This window comes from Fistularia commersonii, chromosome 28 (assembly GCF_037954325.1).
Source record: "Fistularia commersonii isolate RoL2024-O1a breed Wild chromosome 28, RoL_Fcom_v1.0, whole genome shotgun sequence".
Classification (NCBI taxonomy): Eukaryota; Metazoa; Chordata; class Actinopteri; order Syngnathiformes; family Fistulariidae; genus Fistularia; species Fistularia commersonii.
Window position 1 is genome coordinate 12,618,328 of NC_141311.1, and position 15,227 is coordinate 12,633,554.

Sequence of the window (15,227 nt, forward strand, 5' to 3'; positions counted from 1 at the left end):
AGAGAGATATACTTATCTTTTGTTAAATCGATTCCTGAATATGTTATTGAGGGCAAGTTCCATATATTGTTCTTACGCTTGACCCTTGAAAGTGAGGGTTTCCGTTTTCTGAGTATTTGAATTTATATTCAGAATTTGAATTATATATTCAAAGGAGTCATGTTTCACCAGTAATACATCATCCAAACCATCTGCAAATATAGGTCTTATGTAGACTCTCTTATCTTTGAATCCTCACAAATTGCTTTTGAGTGTGGAGGGCTGGAGGGGCCGGCCTTTTTGAAATCCCTCTTAATCCAGGCATTTAAACACTTGACAAAACTGTCATCAAAGCTCAATCTTGACACCACCTTCAATAAATATTCTCATGGAATAAAGTGGAATGAAACCATTGTAGGCTCTCCCGTAAGCCTGATTTATACTTCAGTTATGCTGTTGTTCCCGGGGCTGTTTGGCAAATTTGAGATCTTAAAGGGCCGCAATTTTATCAGCTGTGTACAGGCCGAAATATATTTGTATGTTCATAATTTTATCACATCGCCATTATTTAGAGGGCATACACAAAGCATTTAAATGCCAATGAGCAATAGCATAACTTTATGGCTTTTTATAATATCAAATGTCTGGTATGCAACTTGTTTAGGACAAGTAATGCACCACTAATCTGTGCCTACATTACTTGGTATGAGGAACAATAGATAATGCAGGTATTAGGAAAAACATTCCAAGTCTTTTGAGTCATTTGATATATTAGTTAGTCTTTATTAGGGGAAAAATATCAGCTATGACTATAAGTGTTCGATTTTGATATAGATTTTGAATAACAACAGTTATGTTTTTGTCTTACTTCCGGTGCTGTCTCGGACGGCTGCCTGCCAGAGTTTCTCTTCACCTTAGTGTCTCTTTTTCCTAAATTCTCTACTTCTATTTTTCTATTACTTCTTCTTGCTTTAGTAACTATTAAGTTAATTGTTCTTCCCTCAGAAGCAGGGAATCTTCAATCTTTGTAGTTACTGCTAACAGTTAGACAATTCATATTTCATTATATTTCTTATTCTTCCTCCTTTCTACTATTATATATTACTGTTATGTTTTTGTACTTGAAACTCTGGCACAACAATTTCCTTCGGGATTAATAAAGTTGTTCTCATCTCATCATCTCATCTCATCTCATTTGCTACTATGGTGTTGTGATAGTATTGATAGCATTGTGTCATTTTAGTTCTCTATCTATCAATGCGATTGACAGGGGACCATTCACTATATTTGGTAAATATGGAGGGACATGTTTTTTAGATTATACTTTGAACTTTTCCCCACCAGAGTTTTATTTATTTTATTTATTTTTTACTTGTATTTTATCTTGTCACTATCTTGTCTTTATGTCTTGTTACTGCTGCTAAACAAGTTCCCCATCATGGGATCATTCAAGAACATCTCATCTCATCTCTTGGGTCTGCATTTTGTACTTATTATGACCTAAACTACTACCATTAAGGGAATTATTTCTTTCTTCATTTTGTGAGTCTCCTCCATGCAGAGGAGGTCAGTCGGAGGAGGGGCTGCAGAGCTGTGAAAATAACATGGTATAAATTGATAATACCACTATTCTTCCATCCGAAAAATACATTTGAATGAGGGGTATGCTCGCCCGGCCAGCCTGACCAACAATAAACCAGTGGCATAGTTACCACAAAAAACAAGCAAACAAACAAAAAAACTATGTAAAAACAAACTTCTAATGGAAAAAATGGGATCATGTTCATTCATTATCAGAGTTAATTTTCTGATTTGTCTTGTTTCTAATCGTGTAGTTGTATCATTAACTTGTAACAAACTGTGTTTAAAACACTATCTTGTCACGCCATCTTGTCCACATGCTTAGCAGTACCGTTAGAGGTCGCTGGGGAGTCTTTGAACGATGTTCTTGGCTTGATAAAAATAGCCTGGGCAACTAAAGCCATCCACTCTCAGACCATTCTTCCATCAGCCCCTCTGTCTATGCCAGATGCATGGACCAAAAAAGAGTCAAAAATGATTGCAGTACATAATCATTCCATAAGTTATAGAAAAATGTGAGTCATATTATGACATACACTACGTATGAGTCGGGAAGAGTTCAAAGATTTCATAAAAAGAGATTTTAGAATTATTTTTGATTGCGTTGTCAGTGCCTCAAACTGTCCCATGATTATATTCTGTCAAATAGTTACCGTGTGTTCTTCTATTCTGTGGATGACTATAATGTCTATGTGAAAATCTAAATTTACAATCCAATTATTTTAATTGAAAATAAACAGGATAATTGAAAGTGTTAGAGTCAACTAATAACAGGAGTTAAGAAAAGTATGATATGCTGTTGTTAATGTATATATCAATTTATTTACAATGTTGCATTGAATACACTCTGTACATATAACACCAATTAAAGAGCATGACAGTGTTGTTCATGTTGTCTGCGCTATAACTGAATTTAAGAGAAGTGTTTCTTTTTTCTGAGCATGATTTTAAGCCTGGAAAGAAAGAGAAAGGTGACACCCTGACATCTGCAGGTTTTCTGGTTATCATGCTAAACTATCATGAAGCAAAACCTGGGGTAATTCCTTAAAGACATTTAGTATGGCAAGATTTAGGAAAAATCATGGAATCTAAGAGGCACATCTAAGAGGCCGCAATAACTCAATAATTTAAGCTCTAGAATTCATTGTTTTAAAACAACATTTTCCTACAAGAGAATAACCCCTAAACAGGATTTTAGCAGTGTATTCCAATAATTATGTGGTGCGTCCAGGAATCAAAGCTATGATATAGATGCTTAAATAGATGTAGATCTCTTGTCTTTTTGAACAGTAACCGTGTGCATTGTCTCATAGACAATGCATTCATACTTGCCTCATAAGAACAATCAGGGCAATACTGAATAAAGGTAGTGAGTAGTACTACTTTAGCTATAACTTCCATCATGTGGGTACTAAATATCAGAACTTTTGTAAAACATAGATCCTTGTTTCAAATACTTTTCCTCTACTGTCCCTGTTTTAATCATTGTTTATGAATTTTGAGTGGTAAAGCTCGCCGACCCCTGCTCTAGAGCATCTATACCCCATTTGCTAGATATTAAAACGTTGACTGTGACACACAATGCTTTTAATTTAACAAAGTTTATGTATTTAAATGCTCTGTTGGAGCTCTGCGGTTGGCGCTGGATCAATGTTTGAGGGAATATAATTGCAAGGTCCTTGATATCCTCCAACCCTTTAAATGTTTGTGTTGGTCAAACCAAATAAAAGAAAAAAAGAGAATGTCCAAGGACTAATCTGTATAGATTTAGGTGGTCGGAACAGGTGAGTGACTATCGGCCAGAATAAAAGGAAAGGTGTACAAGACAGTGGTGAGACCATCGATGCTGTATGGCCTGGAAACTGTTACGATGTCCAAAAGACAGCAGGCAGAACTAGAGGTGGCAAAGATGAAGATGTTGAGGTTCTCTTTGGGAATGACCAGGATGGATAGGATCAGGAATTAGTCTATCAGAGGAACAGGACATGTTAGATGTTTTGGAGATTTGTCAGAAAGGCCTGAGTGAAATGATTTGGACATGTACAGAGGAGGGATGGAGAATATATTGGTAGACAGATGCTGGAATCGGAGTTGCCAGGCAAGAGGTTTCGAAGACGACCAAAGAGAAGATTTATGGACGTAGTGAGAGAGGATATGAAGGTAGTTGGTGTGAGAGAGGAGGATACAGAGAATAGGGTTAGATGGAGAAAGTTGACTCGCTGTGGCGACCCCTGAAGGGAAAAGCTGAAAGAAGAACAGGTGAGTTAACAATAGCCTTTGAATTACTATACATCAAGGTTAAGACTCGTGATTTGAACAGATGACCTTGCTTTCAAAACAACCAAGTCTATGGACTTGTTTGTTCCACATACAAACATCCATTAATTTGATTAGGTCTCAGTATATCACAAACAAAATGACAGTGATTTTGGACTTATGAAGAATGAAGTGAACCCAATATAATTCATGTGAGAGGTATAGAGTTAAGACCAAGTTGCACTTTCAGTTCAAGGCAAGTACGGATGCAAATAAGGACATGTAAAACACATTGAATTTGAGGAGTGAATTGGTGTAATGTGGCAAACCACCTTGGTCTTCATGAAATCATCCGCAATGAATAAATGTCAGCAAGCATGTGCAACTGCAATAACAGTCTCTCTTGGCTTGGGCTGCACTGTTCCTCTTTTTGATAATCATGTCAATTCCCTACAACATTCTTGGGACCCTCATGTGTTGCTCCCTTTTTCATACAGCTGACACACTGAGCCTACTTCTGAGTGTACTGAACATGCCTCACCCTCTGAGCGGCAATGACAACCTAAGTGAAATAACTCATTGATTCACTGTTCAGTGTCAGGAATCCATACAGAGTAACTTGGTCTCATATGACTATTCCTTTCGAGACCAGTTTGATCAGCACATTTTCATCTGCCAAACCTTGGTCAATAGCAGAAGCTTTCCATTATCAAGTGAGATTTATCACTTCAACTGCAAGCAGAGATATTTGATTTCTTGATGGATAGTTCTTAGAAGAATAAATTTCTCTTGCGATTGTATATTTTGCTTGTTATGTCTACAGCGTATATTCAGCTATATCTTTCTTTCAGCTGCTGAAATTGAAATAAAACTTCATTATAATTTTTTAACCTTTTTGTATCTTGTGACTCAAGACTCAAGACACAAGACATACATAGTATAAACAGACATAGTATCTACATCATGGGATAAAACATAGAATGGCAAGATTCAAAAAACTATGTTGACATGATATATACACCGTATATATACTGTGGGATGATAATAGACTATAACAGCATACAAATAAAACGTATAAAGTGCGTAAAGTTAATGAGTGCGGACTTAGTCCAAGTTTCAAGTGTAGGAGGTCGAGGTAGTGTGATGGATGTGGAGTATGGAGTTGACAATAACTTTGATTTCCAAATGTACAGATAAAACAAAAAATATAGGTATTCTTGCTACCTTCAAAGAGTGAAAATAAGACCATTTAAATAGAACTTAAATTTGTTGACAATTGTTACATTATCTTGTCATGCAACACACTTTACTAGACGTATATGAACCACTGACTGTGTCATTAAAAAGCCTACAGACTTCAATTATGTCATTTGTCATCAAAAGGTAGACAAAAGTAGTTCCACAAAGGATGACCTAATTACATTGGTGAATTTGGCACCACTCCCTTTCTTCCTGCTGCTTGTGCAGTTGGTTTGGCATTCTGATCATGTGCCAAAAGACAGAATTTGAGAAGACGTCAGAAAACCGCCTACATCAGAACAAAATTAGGCCCCAACCTAATTAATTATCTTGATTACGAAACACTCTGTTATGAAACTTTGTCCTCTTTGCCCCAATTATTTTGCATTTTTAGCATGCATCAAGCTCGGTATCCCCACACACACTAGCCAGGTAAATGACAACTGTTTAGAGTTATTTGTCATTCAACTTGACAATAGTACATGCTGTTTCATTGCACGCACTTTGTATTTTTCAGGAAACCAATGTGTTTCTTCTGTGTTGATTTCCTGAATGTCTTTGATAACAACCCTTCCAAAGATACGATCCAAATCATTAGAAAAGCAGGTAAAAGTTACAATATCACTTCAGACACATTTTGTTTCATGAGTGGACTATCAAATGAAATTTACAAAACCACACATAGATTGAGCTTATGTGGATTTGTCAGTATCACTCATTTCAGATGTTAAAATATTGAAGAAAAAAAAAGTACAGTTTAACGCCTGAATACCATTTTATCCAGTCGTGTAGTTAGTTAATATAACTTTCATTTTAGCCAGATCGATCTCTTACGCCCGCTGGAACATTTGATTTCATTCTGTCTAAATAAGCATTTTTCAAAGGAAACTCACCGGGTCATTTTGCAAAATACAATATGCATTGCATTAGAATTTATCTGGTTGGTTCATAACTGTACAGAAAGACCGGCTAATGTTGAACAGAAAATAACCACCTTTTCAGCTGAACAAGAGTAAAAAGAAATCAATTACCTCAGCCTAGTTACTCAGGCAAGGTAATTTTGTCTGCAGCAGGTGACCACTGCAATTTATCTTAGCCAGCCGTGAGCTGTGAAACACTAGTATTTTTATTTTTTTTGTATCAGATGGAAAGTTATTTTCAACTACATTTCCGCTGGATTGGTTTCAACCACCTATCCAGCCAGCCAGCCATTTGTCCATCCAGTCAGCAAGCTACTTTCTTTAAAGAAGTGTAGTAAAGTGAATTTTTGTGTAGAAAAGTTTACAAGCTTTACAATCTTAGTGTATATGATAAGTCCTTGTGGCAATTAATGCTAGGCTGCTATAGTTTATGTGGTATGTTAAGCTTTTGAAAAAAATGTAAACAAAGACCATATACACAATAGATGTCCTACTTTTTTGTTTTACATAAACTTGTGTGTTAGTGTTTATTAGATGCACTGAACTTGCTTTCCTGTGACACAGTACATGTGTGACATCAACGGATGTGAGTGAAGCTTATAAGGTAGCTTTAGGAGGGGGGTTATTTCCTCCAGGCTCAAATTAGCCAGAGAAGATTAAGCTTTGTGTGCAAGAATGCGTCAGGGCTCAATTTCAAGAAGTAACCATTAAGCATGTCTCCTAGACGGTCCACTTTAAAACAATAATTATTTAATCACCTTACATTATCATGTAATACTGGTGTGCCGGGCATCATCAGTTAAGCAAATAGGCAAATATAATGAATTAATTTTAAGGGCAATTATACACCTGAAAATCCAGACGGCTACAAAACACATACAATTATCGTTTCTGAACATGTAAGTCAAACACTATGTCATATTACTTTCCAATTAAAAATGTCAGTTGAAAAAGTACATGTTTATACCATCATACCAAATCTATCTTCACTGCAAATTAGTGTTAATAGGACAGGACTAAAATAAAAAATAAAAGTCAAATAACTATGTTAGTAGTGCCTATTGGCTAGTTTATTACGTAGACTACCTGCTTAAACTATTTAGGATAAGCTGCAAGAGTCCTGATTTTGCATCATCTACGTAAGAGGCAGGATGTAGGTCTATGGATACATTGGCTGTGATTCCACAAAGCGTCACCTGTGAAAAGGCTTTGACAAAAAAAAAAATTGATTTAGTTTTTTGTTTGAGGGATTTTTGTTTTCTAATGTAGCTTGGATTTAGTTGTTGTGGAAACCCCACCAAAATTGATTGTATGGATTTGTACTTTGTAGAAAACTCCACAAATGTGACGGATGAGGAAAGCGTGCACAGTAAATGCTGATGTCGTCTACGTATTTAGAGGACTCGGTAGTAGAAGATAATAAGGTGAAGCAGTACAACTCTGTCCAAGAGATCATGTAAGCGAGGATCTGTGCCAAGCTGAAGCTAATCTTATTAAAAGAGTTTCTGGGCCTGCATGGACCACCTTCGAGAAGACATAAATGAAATCTGGCACTATGGAGACCACCCTTGTGACAACATTACATTATGCACCATTATGGTGTTTTACTGATGGGTTTGTTGGTTGAGGAGGTCTTTAACCCGGTCACAGAAAACTGTACTGAAGAAATGAAGAAAAGTTCTTACTTTATTTACTGTGGGTAAAGTACTTACCCACAGTGCTTGAAGCAGAAAAAAACTACCTGGATAGACTTTTTTCAAAAATAAGTGTAAGTTGCAATGTGCATCATCAAATCAATGTATCGTGGGCGAAGATATAGCTTTGACTTGTAAAAGTTAAGTAAAAAAAAACAAACATCTACGTTAATGAAGATTACCAGTGCAAAATATTGAGTATTGGAACTGAGAGTTGAAAAATGTTACCCTCTTCTGGTGTATTTTAAGTAAACCTTAATTTTAACACACACAAGCATTGAATGAAACAATGTGTGTGAAATGCAGTCTAACTGTAATAAGCATACTGCCTTGAGACAGATATGGGCCATACAATATGGATATGTGGTTGTACAGGGAGCCACACTCAACCTCTGTCAATGTTATCATTCCATGTAAATTATCGGCCAAAGAGTAAGGAAATAGAAATGAGACATGTCTGGACAGTAACTCCCAAATGAAAGCTAAGAAAGCTAGACCAGTACCCACCCCCACCCCCAGCAATTATATACAAGAAACTGCCAGCAGTCCTTCCATACTATAGGCGCCTCTCAGATAATAGGTGAAATGTAATCAAGAAATTAAACAGAGCTGAGTTGCCACAACAAGATATGACCAAGATAGATCCTGTTTTAGTTTGCCATCCACACTTCTTCTTTTTACTGGTGTTATACGGTAGTTGTTTCTCTTTTTTGATTAAGTATTACTTAAAAGGTTGTTTGACTTTTTCGCATGTAAAACATGTTATTCAAATACTTATTCCTGCGAGGGTCCTTACACATTGAGAAGTTGAAAAGGCATTTATTGATTGCGTATTATGAATCTACAGTTATAGGTTGCTGGGGTGAAAATGATTCTGCAACATCCAATCACTAATTAATGAAGCACTTTAATGACTGTTATGTAGTATTTAGCATCATTATACCTGCTTGCAGCTAGGGACTTTAGCATTGAAAAAAGAGAAAAGAAAAAAATCAACAGAATTGAATATACCAAATATCTTTAGGAAATTGGTCAGAAAAGTAAGTGTCCTGTCCGGATGAACAATGGACTAAAATCTGAATGGAATTCAATCGCACATCTTGGAGACATTTATACTGTGTAGAAATTAATCTTACATTTCAACTTATTGAAAGTCACGATAGCACCTTACACCAACATGTTTCAAATTTTGTGTACTTAAGTGGTGCAGTTCTTGATCATGTATGTAAATACATTTCAGCAAACACAATAAATCAATTAGTGTGGCTTTTAACCCCATTTGATACACTAAAGATTCTCACACATAGTAACTGAAGGGACATGAGGTGAATATGTTGTAGTTTGAATGTCAATGTGTCACACCTCAAATGAAAACACGCTTTTACTTGATAAAATTTCCAAATGTTGCCTCTTTACTTGGCTATGATTGGAAAAGATTGTGAGGGCAGATCATGGTGGGTTTGTGTATGCCATCTTATGTCTTTGGCTCACAATGCAATTATTGTTTTAGCTTAAAACACCCCAACTAGTCATGTCTCCTTTAACATGCAAACCATTACTTATGAAAAATTTTTGGGGTTTGTATAAGATACGGTCCTCAGTGTTTAGTCACGGCAACTACTACACTGTAGGTTCATGGATAAAAACAATCGTGCCTACTATTCTGCCTCATTTAATTAATCTTGTTAAATTTTCTACTCACTTCCTGTGGGGTGATTTAATCTTTCCTTTTTTACTCTGCTGTCTGCTGAGTCCTGCTCTGATCTTTGTGCACTTGAGAACACCAACCAAACCCTAAGCAAGACCAGGGGTTTTGGCACCCGGTTTAGGCAAGAACAGCAAACACATTTGAGTTTGTCTTCTGGGACCTTACTTAAAATCTCAGGCGGGGCCACAAATGAAGCCTTAAACACTTCAAACTGTGATGGAATCATGAGACGAGTTTGTCAGAGAAAGATGTTTTCAAAAGAATGGTCTGTTTTGTCATAAAAGCTAAATCAAGAAGTTTAGAAGACAATATCAGTAAGCAAGCAAGAATGAACTTCATCTCTTTGGTTCAAATGATCTAGTCTTGGTTTAGTTTCCCTTTGTCGATGCTTTAATTCTGCAATTACTCTTTTATAAAAATGAGTTTTTATAGCAATATACTTTACAAACAGCGTCCCTCTGTGATTAAAACAGGGAACTAGAAGGATTGGATAGGGGGAGTAAGGTCTTATTTTCCTTTCAGCTGCTCTTTTCAGGGGTCACAACAGCAGTTAGGTTAATAAGGCAATGGTATCATATTATTGTCTCACTGAAGATGAGGTGAGAATTGTTTTCTTTTTCTAACAACATTATTGTAGTGAGTTAATGCTGTTGGTAAGACAGTGCCCTTTAAAGAAAGCTTTACTCAAAGCCGACTGCCTCTTCATCTACCCTTTTAACCTTTTAATATCCCATCCTTATGTTAGGACACTGTTTGGCTTCGACAGTGAGACGTGAAATAGAATAGACACATTCCCGCACCTGTAGACAATGTTATAATGTTCATTTGCAGCTGTTATGCATAAGGTGAAAGCGTGTTTATTTTTGTCTTTCTTTCCATACATAAAGCCACACAAAATTTTTTTTTCTTCTAGGCGGCATGGTGCCACAGTGTGATTCACAGCAAAAAGGTTCATGGCTCAGTCTGGACAGGAGACCATTCTGTGTGGAGTTTGCATGTTCCCTCTGTGCCAGGACTGGTTTGCTACAGATTTTCTGGTTTCCCCTAAAAATCCAAAAACTTGCAGAATGTTAATTGGATGTGTCTAACTCCACTGAGTTCTTCACTAGAGGATAGGAAAAATAATTGTATTTATTCTTTCCTTCTTTTAGACCATCTCACACACAGCACTTTGATCAAATTGCCCTAAAAATGTTTTGCTTCGTTTTAAAGTCGAGAAATCATTGAAACTGCCAGACATTCCAGTTCATAGTATTGCATATTGACATGTTGTCACAATAAATTTTTTGCTGTGGGAAAATTCTTCGAGTGAAAGGTAGGTCAAACTAATTTATTAATTTGCACCAAATAAAAGACATATAAAACCTAAAAAAGATTGCAATATCCACAACTGCAAAAAGAAAATGGCAATGGATTTGTTTTAAGCTCATACTGAATAAACAAAAAAAGGAAAAAACAGAAGTCAAAGATAAAAATAAAAACAAAAACAACAGGCACAGGAGATGTGGAAAAATGTAAATTTCTGATGCATAATACTAATAATTGAGTTCACATTAAGTATTGTCTTCTTAAAGCCCTGTGCATGCTCAATGAAGGTACACATCCTTTCCTCTAAAATTGTGATCATTCTTGTTGAATCAGTTTTTGTTTGTTTTTTTCCGAATAGTGAACTGAGCCATGAACTAAGCCATATTGGCTTAAAATTTAGTTAAAGCAATATTAGTCTAATTAAAGACCCAAATCTGCAAAAGAAGAACAAGAATCAGCCAGATTAAGAACTTTGACAAACCAATAGGTTAAAAGTTCTAGCGTTATAAAAAACGTTACTTGTCCTTGAGGGGCAAGTTATCGTCATTGTTTCAATTATGAAATGAAAAAGCTTTGAACAGCCTTGAGCAACTGGTGACATTTTTCCTTGGCTGGATGATACGAAAAATGATATATCTTATTCAGAATAATTGACCGTTATGTCCATATAGATATATATCTTAAAGTACATTATCAAAAATCCCATTTTTGATACGTAATACAAATACAATGAGTCTGCCTTTGGCATGATTAGGAATATTGTTGTTTTTTATTTGAACCATTCCTTCACATAATGACCCATGCTGATCACATGGTCACTCTCACAGCATGTACCCTCCCTTTCCATCATCTTCCTGTCACCCCCCGCCACCCCCCTGCTGTTACCCATCCCCCTTTCCCTGTAAGCTGACACAGCGCATTTAAACATTAGCCGCTTTCTTCCTAATAGGATCTCAGGGGCTTAAATTGTCATCTGATAAAACTAAGAAGCTTGATAGCTATGCTGCAACCTCTTAACCAATTTGCACTCAATTAGGATAATGGGGAAACAAGCAAAGAGGGACAGGTTTAATATATTAATGTGATAAAATGATTATCAATTTCCCTTGCAAACAACTTGGGTGTTATTAAAAGTCTCTTTCAGGTCCCATATCAATATTATCCTTTAATGTAAAGGGTCAAACAACTACATGTGAGTAAATCCTAGCTGTCAAAAGGTGAATGGCATTTTCACATGAAGACACACATAGTTGAGTTTTCAAAGTCACCTGTTGCAAGTCCGCTGCAGAAATGACAAACGTCTGGCATCTAAAAGTATAATTCTCATGATATAGCCTAAAAATAGCTGTAACATTTATACTGAAATTAATGCCAGATCAGACACTTGAAAATTACATCGACATTAAATGCATGCTCTATTCTATTCCATTAAAGCTACCTCAAATGCTGTACCTGTCAGTGTCTTACTCATCTTTCTATATCTGGTGTGGCAGCCTCTCACACGCAGCCCTATCCATAATGTTAAGTGCAATGTTAATGTTTTCTGAATCTCAGTTTTCACTGTACAGAAAATCCAGAAGTGGTGTCTAATCTTTCTCCTGGTGTTCAAAAGGCTATGGAGTCTGCTTTCCTCGTAAACAACACTGACAACCAGAAAAGGTGTTCTGCCAAAGCTACTTAACCTACTGCCATCCTGTGCTGGCTGGGCACAGGCAGAGCTACACAGGGTTGACAGATGGCTTTGTTAGCACTTGTTACAACCTGTCAGCATTTAACATTTATCATATGCCCTCAAAACACACTGCTTGGTTTGCAATGGTTTTATTTTCATATATAATGTTAAAACCATTGTCAGTGACTAACAAAGACTACTATCAAGGTGAAGCATGAAAGACAGTGCTAAAGGATACATGTCATATACAAATATCAGACTCATAGTTGGAAATGTACATAGAAGGGGCAGAATGGGAAAAAATGTGTACTGGCACATTAATGGAAGTTTACAACTCTTACTTGGCCTATCCTTGCCGTCCTTGCAGCTGTTAAGACGGAATTTTTCCAAGCTGGGACTAATAATGTTATCTTGTATTTGATAGTTTATGAATGTTAGCCAGAGTTGATTATCAAAGTAGCAATCAACATTCGAAATTGGGATGAGGTCTCTTTTTACACAAAGAAAAACACTTTATAGGTTATAGAAAAAAAGAAAGATGAAGGTGAACATGCTGGCTACCCAAGCAGATATTGATTTGGACACTGACATTTTGAGCAGGATGCACCACTTCAGGTTACATGTCACATTAAAAGATACCGCTTGTCTTGACAGCCTCACTGTATGTGTTTAAGAAATGGAATACTATTGGAACTGTAAATTAGTACTACCAGTAACACGGATATTTGGTTCGTAGTCGGTATACACGGCGCAAATAACTTGTTTATTGTCATTAGCCGGGCAATTGAGTAGTATACATTTGATGAAATAGTTAAATCAAAATCAATTTCATTGATAATAAATATATTACAATATATCATATTATTATAAAGTCTGCTTTTAAGATCACCCAACATCAAGCAATGTCTTACAAAGTTTAAATTTATACCCTGCATGAAGCTATAGGAAACCCTAAAGACATATCTTTGGAACAGAACATTCCTGTTGTTGAGCAAGACACTGCACTCCTAACTGCTCCCCTGGCACTGGTGGATGGCAGCCTACTGCTCATGGTCCATGATGGGTTAAATACAGAGAATGAATTTCCCCACAAGGGATTTATACAAGATAAATTGTTATCATATAACATAAATCTACTGTATTTTAACTGCTATTCTCAATTCCTCAACTCAGTTTCCTCCAGGATCAATAAAATGTTTCTGATTCTGATTCTGCTTTGCCTTGGACAGACTGGGCTGAGTCACACACTATGCATCTGACTTACATCACTGGTTAATGACACTCATTATCATCTGCTAACTCGATTGACTGTCTAACAGTCTCAGCTCACTAAGGCAATTAATCCTCCTTACAACGCTCTTTCATGCTAAAAGATTGAGAATACAAAAATCTAATTTTATGATAGAAAATAATAGAATCCCTGAAATAATTTTATTGCAATTAACTTTAATTGACTATTAAAAATACAACAAAACTTATTTTGAAAAATATGACTTTTAATCTAACTGTTTTGTAATGTAAGACAAATATTCTGAAAAGATAGATGGATAAAGATCTGACAAGCAAGATGTTTGACTTTCTTTAATGACACCATATGGCTAAGACCTTTTTTCATTGAAAATCCATGTCACTGATACACCTTTACATGGAACTAATTATTCCAGTAACAAAGCCTGCTGTTCACAGGCAAAAGTAATAGGCTTTGCAGTCTCTGCTTTCCTGAAAACCAACCTGACACTATTGATTTATAGAAAAAGAATGGCTTTAAAATGGACAAAATAGCAAAGTTTTGGACCCTTGAAAAAACAAACCATACAAATGCTCAAGTTTTCTCTATTGAAATTTTAGCATGAGAAGAACCCTAAAAATAGCTTCAATTGGGAGGAGTGAGGTCGGAGGAAATCTCAAGGGAAGTCTTTAGGCTCATTAAGGATGGGATTGATCTCTGCAAAACCTACTGTAGCTGCAACAGCTTTGGTTTTGCCAGCTGGCAAAGGAGAAAACTTACAGGCTACAGGACGGCAAGCCCCTAATGCCCCCTAACTCAGGTCTAATGTAAAATCCTATTCTTGTTTGATATAGGTGAACATTTGTGTCGGGTCAGGAAGGCAATATATAAGGATTTGATATTGTACTACATTTGCTTTTGTGATTAAGTTATTTGTATGATTATTTCTTTTAACACGGCATGACTATTTTAAAGTAATGTCAATCCCTCATTATGCTCTTCCACTGACACATGCAAAGTCAGACTACTGTTATTGTTATCATAATAACTGAAGTTGCAGTCAGACTTGGTAAATTTTAAATTCAAAAATGGACAGGATGGACATAAGTGTGGTGGTAGGGAATCTCATAAACTGAAACTCATGGGTTTGAACCCTGTCCATACCTTTACCTTTCTTGGTTTCACATGTCCTCCTAGCCTGTTGAAAAGCGGTTGAGGAAGACACTAAACCCCTAACTACTCCCCTTGTGCTGTTCAGTTAGCTGCCCTGTGCTCATGGTTCATCCACCATGGCTTTAAACACAGTGGTCAAATTTTGCTGAGAGAGCACAACCTCTAAGTACTGACTGTGGAAATAGAAGTCTTTCTTATAAAACTGAAGATGATTTTGTTTTTTCTGTAAAAGAAAAAAAAAAAAGCAAAAATAGTTATCAGTTGAACAGTTTGGTTTTAATTTTACATTTTATTTCCAAGAACTGTAATTATTAGTACACAAGCACTCACTATATATAGGTTTATATGTTTATGTGGAGGGAGAGGGCAAGAGACACAGTGAACAAAAGAAAAAGAGAGGGACAAAAAGAAAGAGAAAAGAGAAAGAGACAGAGAGTGAGTGTGTTTTGTGCGCACCCACACCCCCACA